This window comes from Hyperolius riggenbachi, chromosome 3 (genome assembly GCF_040937935.1).
Source record: "Hyperolius riggenbachi isolate aHypRig1 chromosome 3, aHypRig1.pri, whole genome shotgun sequence".
NCBI classification, from domain to species: domain Eukaryota; kingdom Metazoa; phylum Chordata; class Amphibia; order Anura; family Hyperoliidae; genus Hyperolius; species Hyperolius riggenbachi.
The window spans coordinates 173,976,892-174,003,000 of NC_090648.1; the positions used below are offsets into that span (position 1 = coordinate 173,976,892).

The 26,109-nt window shown below is 44.0% G+C and overlaps 2 protein-coding genes across 3 annotated transcripts in view; one reads left to right on the forward strand and one right to left on the reverse strand.

Annotated features, from left to right (window-relative positions):
- Positions 1-26,109, forward strand: part of PPIP5K1 (diphosphoinositol pentakisphosphate kinase 1) — a 508,717-nt gene that overhangs the window by 354,562 nt on the left and 128,046 nt on the right. For both annotated transcript variants that reach the window (XR_011030280.1, XR_011030281.1), the window contains one exon: positions 2,994-3,133. The gene's annotated coding sequence lies outside the window, so the exon portion shown is untranslated. The remainder of the gene's footprint in view (positions 1-2,993; positions 3,134-26,109) is intronic.
- MAP1A (microtubule associated protein 1A) overlaps positions 1-26,109 on the reverse strand; it is a 228,180-nt gene that overhangs the window by 39,164 nt on the left and 162,907 nt on the right. The window lies entirely within an intron of this gene.

The following is a 26,109-nucleotide window of genomic DNA, read 5'->3' on the forward strand; positions in this document are numbered from 1 at the left end:
ATGTTACACCTAGCTTGCAGTGATTAATCAAACAGAAGCTGAGCAAGTCAGCAAGTCGTTGGAGAGGGCTTCAGTTGCATATAGACAATGGCTATATGACCAGCAGGGGGCACCAGCATGCAGGATTTTGGCGGTATGGGCAGGAAGGGCAGAGATGCCATGCTTTTAAATGCGTGCCACAAATGTGCACAAACAATAGATCTATATGACAAATCCCAATAAGAAATAGGGAGAAGGAAGCAAGTATTTAGGGAAAGATCTGTACAAGCCACTTGTGCACAAGCCAAAAAATATGTGTGCCTACATACATCTTACCAAACACACAAGAGGAGAAACTCACTCCCAAACAGTTCTCTGCTGCTTTATAAAGCCTGCAGGCTGCTTATAAGCCAATGAGAAGTGCACACATATGTTACACCTAGCTTGCAGTGATTAATCAAACAGAAGCTGAGCAAGTCAGCAAGTCGTTGGAGAGGGCTTCAGTTGCATATAGACAATGGCTATATGACCAGCAGGGGGCACCAGCGTGCAGGATTTTGGCGGTATGGGCAGGAAGGGCAGAGATGCCATGCTTTTAAATGCGTGCCACAAATGTGCACAAACAATAGATCTATATGACAAATCCCAATGGGAAATAGGGAGAAGGAAGCAAGTATTTAGGGAAAGATCTTTACAAGCCACTTGTGCACAAGCCAAAAAATGTGTGCCTACATACATCAGCAATGACCTGTTGTTTCCATGGAAATGTCAAAGATTGCTGGTGCAAACACAAGTATACAGCAGGATTCATTTCCTCCTTTCATTTACTGATTACAATGATACACATTTGAAGTTCTTGAGGGCCACATAAAACGATGTTGGGGCCGGATTCCAGTATTCCTAGCAATGAGCACATTTCTTATTCCTGACCATTTGGCAGATTATTATGCACTACTTTTCTTCTGGAACAGAACAGTGGGCAGATTTATCAAGACCAAATCAAGTACAATTGTTTTTAGCAATGTTTTACAGGCAAATAGTTAACAAGGAAATGCACTTTTGAAAGATGAATTGCAATAACTAAAATAACTAGGTAAATCCTTTCATGCCACACATGTGAAATGAATAAATCACCTTTAAACCACCAGCAATGGGTGAACAATGCAAGTAGATCCATAAATACAGGTTAATGAACTGAAAATTAATGTAAAGATAAGCTCAAATAGTGAATTTTCCAAAAAGTAAGAGAAGTCATTCATCACAATAAACAACCAAAAGATAGGCTTGCTGTATAGAAGAGTTCAGGCCAATATCTTCTCCCGTGTTGGTGTGTATTTTCTCCACTACTGCAGTTTCCTCCCATTTCCCCAAAATATACAATTACAAAAGCCCCCAATTGTCCTTAGTATACAATAGGAACATAAGACAATGGCTGATAATGGTAGGCAGTAAGGCCCATGCACATGCTCAATCAATGTCCCTATAAACTGAGTGATCCCCATGGAAGTGCGTAATTCACCACACTTGAGTAAATTGAATACTGCGATTGTTTATCTTCATTCGGTACGAATGACTCAGGCTACATTGACAGTGGTGCAATGCTGTTTGGCATAATAGCCGTTTTGTAACGCAACTTACTGCACTGCAATGTACCATCTGTGCAATGCCCACAGTATGGCGGGTGCATTGTGTTATAACAGGCTGGGTATGGCAACCTGCATGCAGTGCGAGTTGTCAGTTAAGTGAAGCACACTTTTCATTCACTGTATGCTTAAGGGCCCTTTCACATGGAAAGTTGATGAAGCCATTGAAAAGCCTGTCGAACTCTCACAACTGCTTGGTACTGCTTAGTAAATGCTTGCTGCTGCCTTTAAACTGCTCACTACTGCCTGGCAACTGCTTGCTGAGCACACAATTCATCTGCCAGTGTGAAAGGGCCCTTACTGTACCTGACACAACATGCGGATAACGTGCGGCGCCGCTGTCCCGATCCATTGCGTTCCTGCTGTCACATTATTGTCCAAAACAACCCACCAGGAGGGATCGTACTATATGGACGACAATCGCATTCCTTTACATCATTGAAACACTTTTCTTAAATAGTTCTCTCCTGACCCATCGTTTTTTTTAGGCAATGGCAGTTCAGCGTGTGAGTGCGTCTGAGGGACAGCTAGTGACATGATAATATATGCTATGTAAAGTGCTGTGGAAGATGTCAGTGATATATAAATACACAGTAATAATAAACAGACGGGCTTTTCTAAACAGAAAAAATCAAGTTGTTTTATAGACATTTGTATCTTGTAAAATTGCTATAATAGGTCAACCATACAAATCGTTTTGCGATAAAATGTTATTGAGGCCTGGAACCCACTAGAGTGGTTTTTTTTTTAGCATTTAGAGAATGCTTTAAATCACTAGTGAGTTCCCTAAACGCTCTGCCAATGTAAATGGATGGGACAGATTCAACTAAAGCGATTGCGATTAAGCAAATAGCAGGGCACGCAGCATTTTGAAAGCATTTTCATTCTAATAAATTGCATATGAGCAGGGAAATCACTCCAAAAATCGCTTGCAAAAGGCTATCACAAATCGCTAGCGATTGCACTTTCTAGTGGGTTCCAGGCCTAAAAGGTATTTTCCATTTCAAGCTTTTATTTGTGTGTTTTTTACACAATGATCAACTCAAACTACAATTCAAATGTCTTCTTTCTGCTCACCTGAAAGACACTAAAACTGACTAATGCACTATGTTTGACATCTGCTTCACTAAAAGACATCCTAAAACAGACGTGTTTATCATTAAGAGATGCTGACACAGCGCTGACAGACAGAAATGGTTTCTACAATTGGAGTCCTCTTGTAACAAAGGTGTGCGTCTTCTGAGAGGAAACTACTACAACACACAGTGCAGTGACAACAAGAAAAGCACTTCAGTCAGCAGACATTCGCTGATAATAAGGGTGACGTTCAGCTGATAAAGTGGAACTCAATCTTGTTTACTTTATGTGTAGGTCATTCCAAAAGAGATTCAAGATGCTATCGGCCAGAGCAGGCATTTGTATTCCCTGAAGGTGTGGCTGCATGATGGAGAACATGAAGTGGCTTTTGGAGCTGGGTTACACTGATTACAGTTTACAATTCTCCCTCACTTGTAAGTAAATACCTTTGTCTCTCTTCCTCGTATGTTCCTCTTTTAGCCTAATACACAGATCTGTATAAGTAAATGTGTTTCTCTAATAAACAAAAAGGGGTTACATTGGGGTTGATTCACTAAATTATGCTAAAATTCCCATGCGAAGACCGTGCACAGCGATCTTAGCAGTGCACACATCATGTCACCACCTCCTATGTGCAGCAAGGGTACCTGCGGTTTCAGTGCAGTTACATTCTGTTCCAGTATAAGCATTGGCAATGTGATTTCAGTGTTATTTATTTATAATCTCTTTTTTATGTTCATAAATGTATTTTTATTGGAGAACAATCACTTAAAGTAAACCGGAGACTAAGAGCTGAGCAGTATTTATACTTACCTGGGGCTCTATCAAGCCCCATGTACTCTGTTGCCTCCCAGGCGGCTCCATTCTTCCACAATCTCTCTCTGTGATCTTGTCAGTCGTGCTGCAGTGCGCATGCACAGCCCAGCAATGTGCGCACCCCCATCACGCTCCCCTGCCCGGGAGCATTCTGTGCAGACACAGAACTTTTCTGGCAATGTGGGCATGCAGAGAGGACAGTGAGGAAGGCAACAGAGTACATGGGGCAGGAGGAAGCCCCAGGTAAGTATAAATACTGCTCAGTTCTTCGCCTCAGGCACACTTTAATTGATGAAGACCTTAGAGGCTGAGTGGAGACGGTCTTACCTCATAACGTGCTTGTAGTACTTGCTTGCATAGGCAACCTTGGTCTGTGAGTTTCTTTCTATATACTGTATTTATTCATTTTATTAAGAAATATACTACAGTATATTAGGCTTCATTCCTGTGTTTTTTTAATGATCTCTGAGCCTTTTAAGACCCTTCCTCTTCTAGTACACACATGTGATTTGATGTGCAGAACCCTCTTCCATGTGAGGTAGTGCCCCTTCTCTGTGTTCCATGTATAGCATTCCCTCTAGGTCATAGGCTTTAGGCCATAGGCTTTGTGGAGTGCAGACCATGGACAGTCACGTTTATCAGGCAACACTATTAAAGAATGAGAAATATAAGCATGGCAAGGCTTTAAAGAAGAACTGTCGTGAAAATCTTAAAATTTAAAACATATACAAAAAATAAGTACATTTCTCCCAGAGTAAAATGAGCCATAAATTACTTTTCTCCTATGTTGCTGTCACTTACAATAGGGAGTAGAAATCGGACATTACTGACAGGTTTTGGGCTAGTCTATCTCTCCATTGGGTGATGCTCAGCACGGCCTGAAAAATATTTATACAAAGATGCTGACCAGCCTCCCTGCTCGCTGTACACTATTTTGGCAGTTGGACGGAGCAACTTCCATTCACTAAGTGCTTTTAAAAATAAAGAAAACCCTGAGAAACCCCCTATGAGAAGATGGGCTAGTCCAAAATCTGTCGGTAATGACAGATTTCTACTTCTTATTGTAAGTGACAGGAACATAGGAGAAAAGTAATTTATGGCTCATTTTACTCTGGGAGAAATGTACTTCTTATTTGTATGTGTTTTAAATTTTAAAGGATACCTGAAGTGACATGTGACATGATGAGATAGACATGTGTATGTACAGTGCCTAGCACACAGATAACTGTGATGTGTTCCTTTTTTCTTTCTCTGCCTGAAAGAGTTAAATATCAGGTATGTAAGTGGCTGACTCAGTCCTGACTCAGACAGGAAGTGACTACAGTGTGACCCTCACTGATAAGAAATTCCCCATTTTACCTCTTTCTTGCTCTGAGAAGCCATTTTCTGCTAGGAAAGTGTTTTAAAGTTGGAATTTCTTATCAGTAAGGGGTCACACTGTAGTCACTTCCTGTCTGAGTCAGGACTGAGTCAGCCACTTACATACCTGATACTTAACTCTTTCAGGCAGAGAAAAAAAAAAAGGAACAGAGCGTAGTTATTTGTGTGCTAGGCACTGTACATACACATGTCTATCTCATCATGTCACATGTCACTCTGGGTATCCTTTAAGATTTTCGCGACAGTTCCTCTTTAACCACTTCCCGACCGCCCACTACACAGGGGCGGCGGGGAAGTGGAGCCCTGCAGGACGGCCTCACCCACAGAGGCGGCAGTCCATTTAAGGGCATGGGCGGAGCGATCGCGTCATCCGTGACGCGATCCTCCGCCCGGGATCGAAGCACGGGCATTTTGTCTCCGCTCGCCGGCCACTTAGCAGAGCCGGCGAGCGGAGGAATCCGCAGGATCCACCAATCAGGGAGTATAAGGCACTTTGTTAGGTAAACAAAGTGCCTTATACGTGCTTCCTCCTCGCCTCGTGGTCTCATTGTTCCAGAGACCACCAGCGAGGAGGAAGCACTTTGTAAGTGACACTGCACGCAGCTTGATTTTGCCCACAGCCTCCCTGATCACCCACCCCAGGCCTCATACCCCCCCTGATCACCCCAGCAGACCCCTGCCCAGCACCCTTGCACCCCTGCAAAACCCCCACCCCCCCCACCTGCCACTAACTAGCGACGCTGCCCCTTAGTTTAGGTCCCTAACTGCCTCCTAGTCACCCCTGATCCCCCCTCCCTACCTTTAGATCACCCCCACACCCCATCCCAGACTACCCCCCTGTATACTGTATACATTTGTATACAGCTACATTACCCTCTGATCCCCCTCTGATCCCCCTCTGATCACCTGTCTATCACCTGTCCATCAGCCCTCAGCACCCCCACCCATCAGAGCAGACCCTAACTGCCCCGCGGGGGTAACCGATCACCTGCCCAGGCCCTCGATTGCCCTCGTACCCCCCTTCTGATTACATCCCCTGCTGTTTGTTTACATCTGTCCTCCCCAGCAATCACTAACTGATCTTTGATCAGTAACCCCCTGTGTCTGCCTCTCATCAGATCAGGACTCAGTCTGCCCCGTGCAGGCTCCTGATCAACCCCCCATCCCCTCAAATCGCCCTCAGACCCCCCCCCTAATCACCGTCCAAGTGCATTGTATTTGACTGTGCTGCGCTTGTATTCGATTGTGCTGCGCTTGTATTCAATTGTGGTGTAATTGTATTTGATTGTCCCGTGATCGGCTTCGATTGCCCCGTGATTGTTTGATTGCCTGAGACCCCACTTCCCGCCACACCCAACCCCACCCTCCCCCCCACCACACCCAACCCCACCCCCCCCCCCCCCCCACCACCTCCAACCACCACCTTCCGAGTGCATCAGATTTGCTTGTGCTGTGATTGGAGTCGATTGTGCTGTAATTGTATTTGATTGTCCCGTGATCGACTTCGATTGCCCCGTGATTGTTTGATTGCCTGAGACCCCACTTCCCGCCACACCCAATCCCACCCTCCCCCATCACCTTCCGAGTGCATCAGATTTGATTGGGCTGTGATTGGAGTCGATTGTGCTGTAATTGTATTTGATTGTCCCGTGATCGGCTTCGATTGCCCCGTGATTGTTTGATTGCCTGAGACCCCACTTCCCGCCACACCCAACCCCACCCTCCCCCCCACCACACCCAACCCCACCCCCCCACCCCCCACCACCTCCAACCACCACCTTCCGAGTGCATCAGATTTGCTTGTGCTGTGATTGGAGTCGATTGTGCTGTAATTGTATTTGATTGTCCCGTGATCGGCTTCGATTGCCCCGTGATTGTTTGATTGCCTGAGACCCCACTTCCCGCCACACCCAATCCCACCCTCCCCCCATCACCTTCCGAGTGCATCAGATCTGCTTGTGCTGTGATTGAAGTCGATTGTGCTGTAATTGGATTTGATTGTCCCGTGATTGTTTGATTGCCTCTGAGACCCCACTTCCCACCAACCCCAATACCTCTCAAATACTCCCTTTTTGCTAGGTAGGTGCTCTTTTTTTCTGGGTAGTCTCGGAGGAAAACCCCATAAATTTAGCAATCCAAAATGGCAAGAAGGGGGCTTTCCGATGACGAGGTATACAGGTACATGGACCAGTCGGATGAGTTCTTTTGGGAAGAATCATCCGTCGAATCTTCCGGGTCCGATTTTGAACCTGTAGAAAGCAGTGGTTCCCTGACCGATACTGATGACGAGGCTATGGTCCCGGCTAGAGCCAGGCGTACCAGACCCCAAGTCGTTAGACCGCAGGTGGCGCAGGATCCGCCTCAAGGGCAGCAGGGTGGTGCTAGCGCTGTTGATAGTTTTCTTGGTGAGGCAGGCACCAGCAGCGCAGCATCTCCTGGACTTAGTGCCAGTGCTTCCGTAGACCCTGACGAAGTGGTGAGCGTCAGCATGGAAGTTGAAACTGGTACGGTGGCAAGTGCAGTAGTACCCCCGTCGCAGCCACCAAGAAGAAAACGGGCCCGTAGTACCCATAGACTCCCAGAGGTGCTGGCACAACCAGATTGGCAATCCCCTGATTCCGCCGCACCCGTAGTGCCCCCTTTCACCGCCCAGTCTGGAGTCCAGGTGGCGACAGCTCATCTAGGAACGGCCCTAGACTTTTTGCAGCTGTTCATCACCCAGGTTCTCTTGGACTTAATTGTGGTTGAGACCAACCGTAAAGCCACACAATTCATCACCGAGCACCCGGAGAGCATGTATGCCCAGCCTTTCGGGTGGAAACCAGTCCAAGTTTCCGACATTAAAATCTTTTTGGCCCTTATCCTTCACTTGGGACTAATGAAACAGAATGTACTGCGGTCGTATTGGTCTACGAACCCAGTAAATCATGTTCCCTTGTACCCTGCTGCCATGTCCAGGACACGATTTGAGTCCATCCTGCGCTTCCTGCACTTCAACGACGACAAAACCTGTCATGAAAAGGGCCACCCTGCTTATGACCGGCTCCACAAAATTCGGCCCCTCATAGACCACCTGTCATCAACATTTGCAGATGCTTATATCCCTGAACAGAACATCTGCGTAGACGAGTCCCTCTTACGCTTTACCGGGCGCCTTGGCATCAAACAGTACATCCCAAGCAAGCGCGCCCGGTATGGGGTGAAACTGTATAAGCTCTGTGAAAGGGCCACAGGCTATACATGTCGTTTTAGGGTCTATGAGGGAAAAGACTCAAAATTGGAGCCGGTCGGATGCCCTGACTACCTGGGGAGCAGTGGAAAGGTTGTGTGGGACTTGGTGTCACCCTTGTTCCAGAAGGGGTACCATCTTTTTGTGGACAATTATTACACAAGTGTGGCCCTCTTTCAGCACTTAAAGTTAGAAGGAATCCGATGCTGTGGCACTGCGCGGCCTAGTCGCCAGGGCTTCCCCCAACGGCTCGTTACCACCAGACTTTTACGGGGGCAGAGGGTCGCCTTGCGTACTGAAGACCTGCTCGCGGTGAAATGGAGGGACAAGAGGGACGTTTACTTTCTGTCCACCATTCACACAGACACGACAGTCCAAATTCAACGGGCAACTGCGGTCATTGAAAAGCCCCTTGTCGTCCACGAATATAATGTCAACATGGGAGGGGTGGACTTCAATGACCAGAGGTTAGCGCCCTATTTAGTTACCCGGAAAACAAGACGCTGGTATAAGAAAGTGTCTTTTTATCTGATTCAATTGGCAGTTTACAACAGCTTTGTTCTCTACAGTAAGGCTGGGAGAACTGGATCTTTCCTCCAATTTCAGGAAGAGATCATTATGGACATCCTGTATCCAGGAGGTGCCAGGCCCCCCCCCCCAGATGCAACTAGCCGACTGCATGGAAGGCATTACGCCTATCAGCTTCCGTGTGCCCCAGGTCAACGCATCCGAAGAAAACGTTGCCGTGTCTGCAGCAGGGCTGGAACAAGGAGTGACACCGTTTATTATTGTCCCCGCTGTCCTGACCAGCCTGGTCTATGCGTAGGGCCGTGTTTTGAGAGGTACCACGAGCAGGTACACTATTAGAACCTAGGGAACTCCAGACACAGGAGTAGGCACACACTCAGTGGTCTTTCGCACATTGTCGCAGGGAGAGGAGAGGTAAGCTTGAAGACCAAACGGGTAAGCATAAAAATGGGAAGAAGGATCGGTTTCCAAGCTTGATATTGCTGATCTGTCCTGGGTTGGCGATATAAGACGGCATGTTTGAATTTCCCTTGAGTGTGGACACCCCCGGTTTATATGTGATTTGGGCCTATGATGATGCTTTAATGCCACACAGAGTCATCTCTATTGGCAGGCATATTGCTGTATCCTACAGGCATAATGCTGTATACTAAAGTTCTGAGGCCCAGTCACATAAGTTGGTGGCTCACCCTGAGTGCAGGGTGGCACGGGGTGTCTCTCTCCTGAGGTTATCACTGCCATTGATGTGGAGGAAGATCTGCCATTGATGTGGAGCAAGGTATGTTTGCCGTTCATTTTTCCTTTCAGCCCAGAGTGCATTACTTGTATACCCAATATAAGGAGTATAGCAGAAACTCCTAATACTGGCCATACATGTAATGATTGCAGAGACCCTAAAATGCCAGGACAGACTCCACAAATGACCCCATTTTGGAAAGAGGACACCCTAAAGTATTATGTGAGGTGCACGGTGAGTTCATAAAAGATTTTAGTTTTTGTCACAAGTTAGCAGAATTTTTTTTTTTATTTTTTTTTTAACAAAGTGTCATTTTCCGTTAACTTGTGACAAAAAATAAAATTTTCAATGACCTCACCATTCCCCTCATGGAATACCTTGTTGTGTATTCTTTCCAAAATGGAGTCATTTGTGGGGTTTGTTAACTGTCCTGGCAAGTGGGCGGGGTGCTAAATTTTGAGCACCCCTGTAAAGCCTAAAGGTACTCATTGGACTCTGGACCCCTTAGCGCAGTTAGGGTGCAAAAAGGTGCCACACATGTGGTATCGCCGTACTCGGGAGAAGTAGTACAATGTGTTTTGGGGTGTATTTTTACATATACCCATACTGGGTGGGAGAAATACCTCTGTAAATGACAATCTTTTGATTTTTTTACACACAATTGTCCATTTACAGAGTTATTTCTCCCACCCAGCATGGGTATGTGTAAAAATACACCCCAAAACACATTGTACTACTTCTCCCGAGTACGGCGATACCACATGTGTGGCACTTTTTTGCACCCTAACTGCGCTAAAGGGCCCAAAGTCCAATGAGTACCTTTAGGATTTCACAGGTCATTTTGCGGAATTTGATTTCCAGACTCCTCCTCACGGTTTAGGGCCCCTAAAATGCCAGGGCAGTATAGGAACCCCACAAATGACCCCATTTTAGAAAGAAGACACCCCAAGGTATTCCGTTAGGAGTATGGTGAGTTCATAGAAGATTTTATTTTTTGTCAAAAGTTAGCGGAAAATTGATTTGTATTGTTTTTTTCACAAAGTGTCATTTTCCGCTAACTTGTGACAAAAAATAAAATCTTCTATGAACTCACCATACTCCTAACGGAATACCTTGGGGTGTCTTCTTTCTAAAATGGGGTCATTTGTGGGGTTCCTATACTGCCCTGGCATTTTAGGGGCCCTAAACCGTGAGGAGTAGTCTGGAAATCAAATTCCGCAAAATGACCTGTGAAAGCCTAAAGGTGCTCATTGGACTTTGGGCCCTTTAGCGCAGTTAGGGTGCAAAAAAGTGCCACACATGTGGTATTGCCGTACTCGGGAGAAGTAGTACAATGTGTTTTGGGGTGTATTTTTACACATACCCATGCTGGGTGGGAGAAATACCTCTGCAAATGACAATCTTTTGATTTTTTTACACACAATTGTCCATTTACAGAGATATTTCTCCCACCCAGCATGGGTATGTGTAAAAATTCACCCCAAAACACATTGTACTACTTCTCCCGAGTACGGTGATACCACATGTGTGGCACTTTTTTGCACCCTAACTGCGCTAAAGGGCCCAAAGTCCAATGAGCACCTTTAGGCTTTCACAGGTCATTTTGCGGAATTTGATTTCCAGACTACTCCTCACGGTTTAGGGCCCCTAAAATGCCAGGGCAGTATAGGAACCCCACAAATGACCCCATTTTAGAAAGAAGACACCCCAAGGTATTCCGTTAGGAGTATGGTGAGTTCATAGAAGATTTTATTTTTTGTCAAAAGTTAGTGGAAAATGACACTTTGTGAAAAAAACAATAAAAATCAATTTTCCGCTAACTTTTGACAAAAAATAAAATCTTCTATGAACTCGCTATGCTACTAACGGAATACATTGGGGTGTCTTCTTTCTAAAATGGGGTCATTTGTGGGGTTCCTATACTGCCCTGGCATTTTAGGGGCCCTAAACCGTGAGGAGTAGTCTGGAAATCAAATTCCGCAAAATGACCTGTGAAATCCTAAAGGTACTCATTGGACTTTGGGCCCTTTAGCGCAGTTAGGGTGCAAAAAAGTGCCACACATGTGGTATCGCCGTACTCAGGAGAAGTAGTACAATGTGTTTTGGGGTGTATTTTTACACATACCCATGCTGGGTGGGAGAAATAACTCTGTAAATGGACAATTGTGTGTAAAAAAAATTAACAAATTGTCATTTACAGAGATATTTCTCCCACCCAGCATGGGTATGTGTAAAAATACACCCCAAAACACATTATACTACTTCTCCTGAGTACGGCAATACCACATGTGTGGCACTTTTTTGCAGCCTAACTGCGCTAAGGGGTCCAAAGTCCAATGAGCACCTTTAGGCTTTACAGGGGTGCTTACAATTTAGCACCCCCCAAAATGTCAGGACAGTAAACACACCCCACAAATGACCCCATTTTGGAAAGTAGACCCTTCAAGGTATTCAGAGAGGGGCATGGTGAGTCCGTGGCAGATTTCATTTTTTTTTGGTGCAAGTTAGAAGAAATGGAAACTTTTTTTTTTTTTTTTTTCGTGTCACAAAGTGTCATTTTCCGCTTACTTGTGACAAAAATTAATATCTTCTATGAACTCACTATGCCTCTCAGTGAATACTTTGGGATGTCTTCTTTCCAAAATGGGGTCATTTGGGGGGTATTTATACTATACTGGAATTCTAGCCCCTCATGAAACATGACAGGGGGTCAGAAAAGTCAGAGATGCTTGAAAATGGGAAAATTCACTTTTTGCACCATAGTTTGTAAACGCTATAACTTTTACCCAAACCAATAAATATACGCTGAATGGGGTTTTTTTTTATCAAAAACATGTTTGTCCACATTTTTCGCGCTGCATGTATACAGAAATTTTACTTTATTTGAAAACTGTCAGCACAGAAAGTTAAAAAAATCATTTTTTTGCCAAAATTCATGTCTTTTTTGCTGAATATAATAAAAAGTAAAAATCGCAGGAGCAATTAAATAGCACCAAAAGAAAGCTTTATTAGTGACAAGAAAAGGAGCCAAAATTCATTTAGGTGGTAGGTTGTATGAGCGAGCAATAAACCGTGAAAGCTGCAGTGGTCTGAATGGAAAAAAAGTGGCCGGTCCTTAACCACTTGAGGACCCACCCTTTACCCCCCCTTAAGGACCAGCGCTAGTTTGATTGATCTGTGCTGGGTGGGCTCTGCAGCCCCCAGCACAGATCAGGGTGCAGGCAGGGAGATCAGATTGCCCCCCTTTTTTCCCCCCTATGGGGATGATGTGCTGGGGGGGTCTGATCTCTGCTGCCTGCGAGTGGCTGGCGGGGGGGGGGCACCTCAAAGCCCCCCTCCGCGGCGAAATGCTCCCCCTCCCTCTCCTACCTGGCCCCCTTTGGTAAGCCGGGCTGCACAGGACGCTATCCGTCCTGTGCAGCCAGTGACAGGCTGTCTCCTGTCACATGGCGGCGATCCCCGGCCGCTGATTGGCCGGGGATCGCCGATCTGCCTTACGGCGCTGCTGCGCAGCAGCGCCGTACAAATGTAAACAAAGCGGATTATTTCCGCTTGTGTTTACATCTAGCCTGCGAGCCGCCATCGGCGGCCCGCAGGCTATTCACGGAGCCCCCCGCCGTGATTTGACAGGAAGCAGCCGCTCGTACGAGCGGCTGCTTCCTGATTAATTAGGCTGCAGCTGGCGACGCAGTACTGCGTCGCTGGTCCTGCAGCTGCCACTTTGCCGACGCACGTTATGAGTGTGCGGTCGGCAAGTGGTTAAGGGGTAGAAAGCCCTAGGTCCTCAAGTGGTTAAGAATGCTATTCCCTCTCATTGTATAAACTTTTAAAATTAAGATTACTGTATGCAAAACACCAATACAGTGGATAAGAAGTTGGGTTCTTGCCAACCGGAATCAAGATTTATTTGTCTCCGAAAAAGAAAGTCTGCATAATGTTTGCATACACTTTCTGTGTTTGGATGGGTTTCCTCTAGGTTCCCCACTTTGAGCCAGCAATCCAACTTTATATCGATAAGTTGACTTACTAACTGCCTAGTCAAATTCCTGTAAGTTCAAACTTATTTGGCCAAATAAAATGTATTTTGATTCTGATGGCCATGTATTGTAAGGCCCTATGATTCAGTGTGGCAGAATTATCAAAACCAGTACAAGGAGAACTGGAGCAGTCTAGTGCAAAGCAAGTGCAAAAATAAAGCAGGAGCTAAAAGTAATCAATAAGATTGGCAGCGTTATGGGCGTGGGGAGAAGCTGATATATGACTCTCCTCACACTAGGCAAATTAGAGGAATATAAGAAATATACACCTCTACTGATAACCTAGCCTGTCCTCTAGTAGCGTTATTCAAGGTCTGGCTATTGTGAGCACCCGAAGTACAGACATTTCAGGATAAATCCCCCCTGCGCCACTACAGACCATAATACCATTACGGTCTATGGCGGTACCCAAAGCAGGTACTACGCAGCTCGGAGTCGCCACTGAAACCACCAGTCTCGATCAGATTGCTTTGATTGAACCAGAAAATGGGCGCTCAATCCTAGTGAACCACCATTCTAAGTTATATGGCTTAGAAAAATAACATGACAACAGGATGGTGACCTTCAGGAGTGTGTCTGAGAAGAAAAAGGTGTGAGACCTGCAGACACATCTATTCCACTGACAGAATATAAATACCAGGTACACAACAGGAATACAAAGTACAATACACTTTTCCTGTGATTCTACTAATCAGGTATATCTGATAATGTGTGCAAAATGCCCCAAAGGAACTTACATAGGAGAAACTGGACAAACTCTGTGTAAAAACATATGAAGACACACAGATACAAAATTAACTATACCAAATCTAATCGTCCACTCCCTACTCTCTTTCGTTTCCACAGACAGACAGCTTACATGATCTTCGGGTTACTGCCCTGAAGGGTGGCTATATATCTCAGAAAGAGAGGCAAATAGCAGAAACAAAAATTATACATTGCTTCAAATCTGTAGATAGAGGATTGAACAAGGAGAGCAATTTCTTATATTGGTATGAGGTTAATTGTATTTAATGCCATAATTATTTTTCAGCCTAGACAAATATTGCATCCATTCTGCTTGAAATTAACTTTTGAACTCAGAATTTACAATGCCTCTGTGCCACTCTGAGTCTCAGTTATGTGAGGATTGAGTGCACAAAGGGTCTTATCGATTTGTCATAAATTAGCTAATATCCTCTCAAGATCCTATTCGGATTTTCTGTTTCAATGAAGGCATCTTAACCCATTCGCGTTCCGTCGTTTTCACTTGAGCAATATTCACCTCCCATTGATTAGCCTATAACTTTATCACTACTTATCACAATGAACTGATCTATATCTTGTTTTTTCACACTACCAATTAGGCTTTCTTTGGGGGGGTACATTTTGCTAAGAGCCACTTTACTGTAAATGCATTTAACAGGGAGAATAAGAAAAAACTGAAAAAAATCATTATTTCTCAGTTTTCAGCCATTATAGTTTTAAAATAATACATGCCTCCATAATTTAAACTCACGTATTGTATTTGCCCATATGTCCCGGTTATTACACTGTTAAAATTATGTCCCTATCACAATGTATGGCGACAATATTTTATTTGGAAATAAAGGTGCATTTTTTCCATTTTGCATCTATCACTATTTACAAGTTTAAAATAAAAAAAAATATAGAAATATTTCATCTTTACATTGATATTTTTTTTTTATATTCAACATTTTATTTGGGTATTTTTGGGAGGGTGGGATGTTAAACAAAGTTTGTTAATGTAAATGTGTGTTGAGTTTAATTTTTTTTACTTTTTGTTGTAGTTTTACTTTTTGGCCACAAGATGGCGGCCATGAGTTTGTCTACATGACGTCACTCTAAGCGTAACACACGCTTAGAGTGACGCATCGGGGAGGGAACGGCCAGAAAAAGCAAAGCTTCCGAGAGAAGCTGTCGCTTTTTCAGAGGGGGAGAGGAATCAGTGATCGGGCACCATAGCCCGATACATTGATTCCGTGGCTACCAAATCCGCGGCCGGGAGTGCGCGTTGTTCCGGTAGCGCGCATGGTTCCTGGACGTAGTTTCTACGTCCAGGAACCAAAATAGGTTAATCACCTGTATTTATGTTATGCAAAAAAAATCTATGTATCCCCTTTTGATGTTGAATGTATATAGCTTTGTGCTCTAACATCTTGTCAGTATACAGGATTCAAATCTGAAGAAGGCGGGGTAGCCAAAAGCTTATGCTTGCCCTTTTAAGTTAGCCAATAAATGGTATTATCCTGAATCACATTTTCTTAAAATAATTTAAAATATTTATTCTCTTTTCAAAGATATGGATGAACCTAATTAAATAACCTCTTTGTCATAGTGCTGAGCCATTACAACATATGTGGATTCTGACTCCATCTAGTTCATTAGTTCTAATACCTACAGTTTAAATAAGTATGTATATGTCCTCTGTATTCCTACCAAGATTGTTTTCAGACAAAGGTAAGCTAGGCAATTGCCTCTGGCACCAATAGGCATAACCAAATAATTCTTTACACTGCTGCTTTGTGAAACAAAGAAAGGGATGTAATAGAAATGTTCACAGGTTATGAGAACAGCTAGTCAGTCAAATAATGTATTAATATAGAAATCGGCAACCCCAATTAGCAAAACAGCGTCAACCTGTTTTGTGCAACATTGGTGTGGATGATGTCATTTCTTATTTGCTTTTTAGAAAAAAAATGGATAATACAAAATGAGACAAAACTTTCTTTTTACCCTTATAAACAACTGTCTGATGCATATTTACAGAACATTACACAGTTCCGCTTCTGAATATCATTTTAGGCATCCAGAGGTATTGAGAAAGTCAGAAAATTTCAAATAGAAGCAATTAAGAGTTTAATTAAGCAGAAGAAGACGTTTAATTAAGAAGACAGAAGAAGAGTTCTTCTTAAGCAAACTCTTAATTGCGTCAAATTGAATTTTTTCTGTCTCAATACCTCTGGATTCCTAAAATTATATGCAGAAGCGGAACTGTGTAATGTTCTGTAAACATGTATCAGACAGTTGTTTATAAGAGTAAAAGCAAAAGAGAAATGAACTTTTGTATTGTAAAACAAAAGTTTGCTTTCTTAAAACAGAAAGTATTTGCAATAATTCAGGTTACAGTGAGCTCCGAGATGTCTCCCAGTGCATCACTGCTGAAATATGCAAATTATCCATTCTTGTCCCTGTAAGCTAAACATACCTTCAGATCGACTGGAATGCTATGATGTGTCAGCTTTTTAATATTTTACAGAGCCATACTAATCCAACATGCACACAGACTGTTTTGGATTGGTTGATCCTCATCAGTGCATGGCATGGATTAATGTGGCTCTATGGAGTAGGACTTGAAACACCCAGAGTTAGAGATAACCCAGCCAGTTTATGGTGAACCAGAACTCATTAGAGTGTGTAAGGGGGCTACAATGGACCAAAAAGCCCTCTTACTAAAATGCTATGAAAAACAAAAGTTGCCAATCCAAAACATTCTGTATGCATGTTGTATTATTATGGCTCTGTACAAATAACAAGCTAACACATCATTGCATTCCAGCGGATCTGGAGGTGTGGCTAGCTTGCAGGGACGATAATGGATAATTTGCATATTTCAGCAGTGATGCACTGGGAGCTATTTTGGTGCTCACTCTAACCTGAATTATTGCAAATCCTTTCTGTTTTAAGAAAGAAAACGAAAACTTTAGTTTTCCATGTATTTTAGTAAGAGGGCTTTTTGGTCCAATGTAGCCCCTTACACACTCCGATGAGTTCTGATTCACCATAACCTTGCTGGGTAGTCTGAAATTTTTGTATTATTGGCCATTATTTTTCTTAAAAAATAAGAAATGGTGTACAATTATGCACTGTACAGGGATTTTGTTTTTATGAAACTCTCCACTCTAATATTTGTTAAGATGGAGGGTGGTGAATTTGGTAAGAGTAGCTGTCTTGACAAGGGCACCAAACAGACCTGAATGGTCCTTCTTCCAGCACGTAAGGCATATCACTAAGCCCTATCTGTGTCAATTTATAAGCAACATAAGCAGCAGAGACCCTGCAGAAGAATGCTAGGCTCTACCTCACATAGACATAAAGCTATTGCCTCAGGCAACTGGTCACTGCTCCTGAGAATCTTTAGCTAGTTTCCAAGGCAATTTTGTATCTTCTAGAGCAGCAGACCTTATTGTACATGTTAAGATCCCAAGGGGAATGACATTAACGTGTTTGCAAAAAAGCATTTATGATTACTGTGTTTGTTTCATATTGCAAGTAATTTGAAGGGTCACTGCACATGCATGATTTGTGAGCCAATTTTTTTCTGGTTAGGAAAAGCTTCCAGCTTGTAGGACCTAAGCAGTGAAGGCCAGCGATGTGCGTAAAATCTTCACTGCAGTACATGAATGACCCTATTTCCAAAAAATGTTGATCTCCTTGAACACATTCTTACATCAAATAATAAATTAGCTTTACTTCACCCAAGCCATCGATGATAACAAAAAAAACTACAGTGTTCTAAAGAAAGAAAAATCAGCACTTCAGACTCCTAAATCTTGTCTTAGGTGATCAGAGCAATTAAACTAAACCTGCTGTATACATAACTGTTTTCACCATGCTGTAGTGTTAAAAACCAAGTCCCCCATCCAAGACTCTTCAGTGCTAGTAAAGTTAATTGCAGGACTATTCCGTTAATCACATAATTCTGAGGTGTGATTAACCACCCTGGCATTCTGATAAGATCGCCAGGGAGGCTGCGGGAGGGTTTTTTTTTAATAAAAAAAAACTATTTCATGCAGCCAACTTAAAGTTGGCTGCATGAAAGCCCACTAGAGGGCGCTCCGGAGGCGTTCTTCCGATCGCCTCCGGCGCCCAGAATAAACAAGGAAGGCCGCAATGAGCGGCCTTCCTTGTTTTGCTTAGATCGTCGCCATAGCGACGAGCGGAGTGACGTCATCGACGTCAGCCGACGTCCTGACGTCAGCCGCCTCCGATCCAGCCCTTAGCGCTGGCCGGAACTTTTTGTTCCGGCTACGCTGGGCTCAGGCGGCTGGGGGGACCCTCTTTCGCCGCTGCTCGCGGCGGATCGCCGCAGAGCGGCGGCGATCAGGCAGCACACGCGGCTGGCAAAGTGCCGGCTGCGTGTGCTGCACTTTATTTGATGAAAATCGGCCCAGCAGGGCCTGAGCGGCAGCCTCCGGCGGTGATGGACGAGCTGAGCTCGTCCATACCGCCAGGCTGGTTAAGTGGTCTCAGCCAAAATTCAGCTGATTCTGACCAAAAATCTGTCAAAAGTATTAAATGGTCTGGATTGGAGATCTAGGGTGATCGGGGATGGGGTAGGAACCATGGCAGATCAACAGCCCATAGCGTTACACTTCATTGAACAGTGCAACACTGCAGTTTGATTGATTTAAAATAGATCCCCTGTTGGAATCTTTTGAAAATTGATGTGCTGTGTGAGGTACAAAATTATTCCTTTTACCATGACATGAGAAATAAATAAAAATTAGTATTACTACTAAGTATCTGGCAGAAGCTCCCCACTGCCAGGAGAAAGCTCCGCTCCTTTGCTCTTTCTAGTTTATCTACTGGAAATGTGATAGATGGCTCCTCTGACCAATAGATGGCTCCTCTGACCAATTGGAAAGCTCAACATACTTTACTCATTTCCATTTTCCAGTATAAATTCTGCTTCAGTCTCTAGAACTGAAAAAATGCAGTCACACATTTTATACTATTGTCATCTTCTGCTAACTACTTTATCAGCGTATTCTTTGTTTATATTGTACAGGATTATTTTAGGGCCACTTTATTAGCCATTCGGCATACTATTGGATTTTTGGAAGAATTCTTACACCACATTTGTACATAAATGCACATAAGTTCCTCTTGTCTTATCTTATTATACTTAAATATTTGCATAAATGTGAAGTAACACAACAAATAAAAAGGCGCTGAGCCAGTATCCAGCGAAGATTGTATAAAACTGTACGCTGATCCTGTTTACATGCTGTGTTTACTTCCTCCTCACATGGACCGTACAATCCCTGTATTATGCCAATAGCTGATAAGTGCCAAATGACATCTTTCAATACGGTAACTAAAAGCACACCAAGTCAAGACACAGAATATTTATATTGTGCTTTTCTCCTGGCAGCAGACTCAGAGAGTCAGAGCTGCAGCCACAAGGACACGCTCTACAGGCAGTAGCAGTGTTAGGGAGTCTTGCCCAAGGTCTCCTCACTGAATAGGTGCGGGCGTGCTGAACAGGAAGAGCCGAACCCTGGTCTCCTGTTTTTTTTTATAAGTGAAGGGATTTAAATGGCAGATTAAATGAAAATATTACTAACGTTGCCTTCTCTTGCAGTAATTGTATAGAGGTTTGTGCTCTTACCACTTAAGCTGGCCATACACTATCTAATATCTTTGCCAAATTAGACTTTAGATGCGAGAAGAATGGGAAAAACTGTGGTTGACCATGGCTCTGCAGTTGTCCTGCGGTCGACCCAAGAGAAGAATTACATGATTGGGATAAGAGTTATTTTCCGTGATAAGCCCATGAAACAGACTGTAATGTCAATACTGGGTCAATCAGTGCCGCAGTTGAATAGTGTATGGGTACCTTTAGCGCTTGCTGTATGCCAGGAGTTTTTTGAAGGCCAAGAAGCAGGTAAATGCACTAACACTTGGAAAAAGGTGAAGAATGCATTACAGGGCTTTCAAGGTGGTTGAGGTCCTAGAAAGATAGTAATATTCTCACTCATTATATGTAACCCCCTCCTTCGCTACAGACAATACTGATATATGGACTTTATCTTGTGAAATTCTACCTTTCTTAAAGAGGAACTGTAACATAAAAAGATCCCCTGGGGGGTACTCACCTCGGGTGGGGGAAGCCTCCGGATCCTAATTAGGCTTCCCACGCCGTCCTCCATCCGTCAGGGGTCTCGCTGCAGCCCTCCGTGGAGTCCGGGCAGCGGTGACGTCATTATTTACCTTCCTGGCTCCTGCGCAGGCGCTCTGACGGCTGTCGGCTCCGAACTACACGGAAATACCCGATCGCCGTCGGGTCCGCTCTACTGCGCAGGCGCAAGTTTCCTGCGCCTGCGCAGTAGAGCGGACCCGAATGAGATCGGGTATTTCCGTGTAGTTCGGAATGGAAAGCCGCCACAGCGCCCCCGCTGGAGCCAGCAAAGGTAAATATTGAAATGACAGTCGGCACAGTCGCCGGCTGTTCGGAGGGCTGCGGAGAGACCCCCGTGGGACAGAGGACGGCGTGGGAAGCCTCATTAGGATCCGGAGGCTTCCCCCACCCGAGGTGAGTACCCCCCAGGGGATCTTTTTAATGTTACAGAGTCTCTTTAAGCAAAAAAAAAAAAAAGTAAATTGAAAATGTAAGGCATAACCATACTGCTTATGTAGCCTGTACATGTGCACAGAGGCCCTAAAGAACATGAGAATCTATAAGGACTGCCATCTACGGTACACAGAAGATAGCAGAAAAAGGGGGATGCTTCACTCCATACAGATAGTTCATTGTTATGCCACCATAAAAGAGTTGGCCTTGGGGCTTTGGATGCCCTGTACAAAGTCTTAGCAGGCATTCCTTTTGGACCATCATGTACTTCTTTCCATAGTGCTGCAAAGCTATTTTTTCACCAATATTAAAAATATGAAAAGCAATAGAACTGGAAGTATTTGTAAATTAAATCATGCTATTTACTTGGGCAATTGACCAGAGGCAGAAAATATTTGTACACTCATAAAGATGAAGGGTTCCTTTATGTTGCCAGAATACAGATAGGTGTCATCGTGCAACTCTTATATGATGTCTGTCTGCCGGAGCTAACTACACCATTATTTGTATATGGAGGTTAGAGAGTCCTACATTTTTTATCTTGCCCCAATCTCGCCACTAAGGCCGGTTACACACTAAAAACATGCAGGAGACCGGCTCCTGCACGCGTTGCAGCATGTCGTCGGGAATCTGCGGTGCGACGCTGAGTAGTGGCGGTAGTAGTTAATTAACCCGAAGGGGAAACGCCAATTCCCGCCGATAAAATGCGCCGGGATGCGTCGTATCGCAACGCATCGAAACACAGCGTCGGGTGTGAAAGGTAAAATGAAAGTCTATGGACTTTCCTTTTACCTTGGTTAACGCAAAGTATAGACTTTGCGTTAAAATGCCGTAAAAGAGCTCTAGTGTGAAAGAGCCCTAATCCACAACCCTTTTCTAAGTCTACTCATCCATACAGGCCAACTTACTTGTCATTACAAGTCAAATCTCCCTTTAGGACCATGTCAGATAAGCAACCAGCTTCTGAGACTAGTCATCTGTGCTGGGGTTAGTGACAACTTCACTGAAATACATTCAAGTCTAGTCACAGCCAACAGTCACATCAACTGAGTCACCCATGTAACATGAACCTTACAGTAGCCCTCTTACAACAGACTAACAACGGTCTCATAATACAGACGTAGTTTGTTCCCAATGTGCCACATTCAAGAAGGTGCGCAGGCACGTTCAAATAAAATCAAGATAGAGAAGGCACCCGACCCAGACAGAATCCACCCCCAGGTATTAGTTGAACTCAGTCTTTGATGAGCCACTTATTTTCTGTGATTCCCTTTCGAGTTGTCAGTTCTATATGATAGGCATACAGCCAATGTTTTCCACTATTTCAAGAAAAGTTTAAGCCAGGAAACTACAGACCAGTAAGTTTAACATCAGACGGTGCATGGACAGCAGGGTGGCGTAGTGCATAGCACTCTTGCCTTGCAATGCTGTGCCCCCATTTGAATCCCAGCCAGGGCACTAGCTGCATGGAGTTTGTATGTTCTCCCTGTGCATGTGTGGCTCACCTCCTAGCACCCCAATTTCCCCCCACATCCCAAAAACATACAGATAAGTTAATTAGCTTCCCCCTAAAATTGTTCCTAGGTTACAACAGACATAAGTACAGTAGGGTTTAGATTGTGAGCTCCTCTGAGGCACAGTTAGTGACAAGACTATATATACTCTGTAAAGTGCTGTAGAAGATGTTGGTGTCAGACTCACCTGTCCACTATCTTGGCTGGGGCATCCGTGCGATGGCATGGCTGCGCGACCCGCACATTGTGAAGATGCGCGCACATGCACCATTCTGGTAGACTTTGTGTATATGACTGAGCTGTGTCTGGAATATGCGCATGCGCACGTTCATGCACGGTGCACGTTAGTGTGCGGCACGCAAATTAGCGTTCCATATTCATCCAGCACTGCCTATAAAAGGAGGCCACTGACAAAATGGGCAGTACTGATTCCACTGTCAGCTATAATGGTTGCACTAGGCCCTGTTGTGGTCTGTTTCCAGCCATTCCTGACTGACTTTGTTCCTGACCTGGCTTTTGATCCTGACTCCTGGTATTGACCCTGGCTCAGGCCCGGATTTCCCTCACAGGATCCTATAGGCACAGATGTTCTGGCATCTTAGACTTAGCCCTCTATGAACGTACAATCCCCCACCAAACTGCACCGCAAGTGTTCTGCCTGGCCCAGCTGTCACCTCTCTCTTACTTCCCTCACCCATCAAAGGTAGCTACAGGTACCTCTAAGTATTAGGTAGAGAGAAGTTCCTTCAATATTAATTAGCTAGTTTTGCCCTGGCTTAAGGGAGATTTCATCAGTGGATTGCCAAGAGCTGGGTGAGTAACCTCTCATTTACACTCTCATCCAGACTCTGCAAAGGGGTAGAGGCATTCAGGGAGGGTAGTGAGCTGCTTTTCCATCATCAGGCACCCGTAGGCACGTGCCTACAGTGCCTTATGGTAAATCCGGCCCTGCCCTGGCTTGTTCCTGAATACTCTCTGTCTGCTGCCTGCCCTGATCCCGGATTGCCTGATTCATGATTGTTTGCCACCTACCTTGACCTCCTGCTTGGACCTTGTTTATGAATCTTCCTACCTGCCTCAATCTCAGTTTATCTATGTAATCCAATACTAATCTCATCCTTCTATCTTATCCATTCTGGATTTTAATCCTCCACAGCATTGTGCTAACGGTTCTCCAACTTACTGTTAGGGTTTTCCTTGAGTGTTATCTGGTGGGCACTAGGCAGCAAACGCCATCTTCCCTTGTGGGGTGCTCTGGCAAAGACCTGTGGTCACTTAGACTCTGTACTCTTGGAGACCCTCACCTAAGTGGGAAGGTCAACAGGGAACTTACTTTCGTAACAGAAGGCACTACAAACATACTAAATTATAATAAAATCAAAATGCTCATTATATTATATTTGGATTATATTATTCTATGCTAGGAAAGCACTCACCTCCAAGTGGAAGCAAAGTACCCCCTTACATTGGAGGACTGGATTGTTAACGCCAATTTGCCGCTTTTCAAACTCACATATCAAGCCAGATCTCAATTTAATAAATTTGATTACTGTAAGTATGTTCAATATGGATAGACTCATCAGATGTGGTTGTCCCCCATTTAGACATTACAGACATGGTTCAAGAGGTTCATCTTTGAATTTTCCTAGTATACTTATGTCCATGTGTTCAAGATATGAGCTGGTATGCATTTTCTTTACTATTGTACAGTGTCTGCTCGATTAGTATCTGTGACTTTGATGCTATTTCTTAGGGAAAGTATATGTAAACATATTGAATCCTATTATTAACCTGTTATCTATGGATTTCAAGGGGGTTGCTTTTCTTTTATTGTTTTGACTTATTGTTATGTGAAAAACTCAATAAAAATTATCTTTAAAAAAAATAGTAATAAAATCAGTGGTGTCCAAACTGAAAGCATCTAGATCTTGGGAAAGCAACAGTCATAGTATACTTAAAATTGGCAAAGGCCTTTGACACTGTTCCCCACACTAACCTGGTGAAGAAGCTGAGGAAGTAGGGATTAGGGGCTACTGTGTATGGATAGAAAACTGGCTCAGACACAGAAGGCAAAGGGTAGTGGTCCATATTCAAAATGGGAAACTGTTAGCAGTGGAGTCCCCCAAGTGTCACTACTGGGTTCAGTACTCTTCAACTTATCTATAAATGACCTAGTGGATGGGATACAAAGTCATAGTGCTTTCTTTGCAGATGATACACAGTTATGTAGAATTATCAACACTACACTGGCTAGTAATATATTACAGAAGGATCTTTACTGCATGGTCACATGGGCAAGCATATGACAGGTGAAATGTAATGTTGATAAATGTAACTTAATGGATCTTGGATAAGCCAGTAGCAAAGCACCATATAAACTGATTAGCTTGCATTGGACTTGGAGAAGAACTTGGGAATATTGGTTAATGATGAGCTGAGCAACTGTAAGCAATGCCAAGTAGCAGCAGAAATAAAATTTTGGAATGTACAACCAGGAAATACAATCACAAGATGCTCTTATATTACTCCCTCTGTATACATCACTTGTGAGGCCACAAGTGGAGTATGGAATACATTTTTGGGCACCACACTATAGGAAGGACATTTAAGGTTTAGAACCGGTACTATGAAATGAATTGCAGGAGTGGAAGGTCTCACTTGCCAAGAAAGGATAGAGAAAACTTGGAAAAGAGATGACTTAAAGGTGACTTGATTAACTTATATAAATATATCCAAGGGCAATATAAAAGCTGACCAATGAGCTTTTATCCCTTGGTCTGTACAAAGAACTGTGCATGAAGGAAAGGAGGTTTGACCACCTATTTAGAAAAGAGTTCTTTAAAGTAAGAGTGGATACATTGTGGAATATCTTACCGCAGGAAATAGTTAAGGCAACTTCTATATTTGCATTTAAAAGGGATGTGGTTGTTTGTTTACCTTGAAATGTATCCACATGACTGTAAGGTGTGGAAAGGTGATTCCTTTATCCAGCCAGAGTGTTTTGGATCTCTGTATTGAGGTTAAAGGTCCGTACACACGCCGGACTGCAGGCAACGACGGGTTCGTCGTCACCTCCCGTTGGGTGGGCGTTCCAGCGACAGTCCGGCGTGTGTACAGTCGCCCAGCGGATCGCTCAGAAACAGCCGTATCAGCCTGCAGACAGACTGTACACACACCGGACTGTCGCTGGAACGCCCACACAGCGGGAGGTGACGACAGACCCGTCGTTGCCTGCAGTCCGGCATGTGTACGGACCTATAGTGTGACTCAAAGGTTGAACTCTAAGGACATGTCTTTTTTTTTTTCAACTGCAATAATTAGGTATCCATGCAACTGTCATATCGGCTGCTCACAACCATCTGTTTACTCCACACTAACAACCAGTCAGAGTCTGACAGAGCAAATCACATTCCAGACAGTAAGAGATGCTTTCCTGAATACTGGAGCAGCGATGTCGAGAGGGAAAAGCTGCTCAACAAGTGGACATGTACACATTTTTTAAATCTTCAAAAGCTCCCTACATATGCATCACTTCAGGCCAGCATATAATCTCACCTAGGTCTGTATAGCTAGTTTCTGACGCAGCACTCTTTCCTTCTAAAGTACATAGTAAGGTATATAGCACCACCTTATACAGTTAGCACATTTCCTTTACTTCTTGTATCCACTCATTATCCTTTCTGATTGTAAGCGTGTATGGGCTTGGCTCTCTCTCCTTTTCTTGGGATTAAAGAAGCATCACACTTGCTATGCCATCTGCATACTGTATATAAAGTGTACCATACAACCATGCATTAGCCTTCTTCCTCTTGT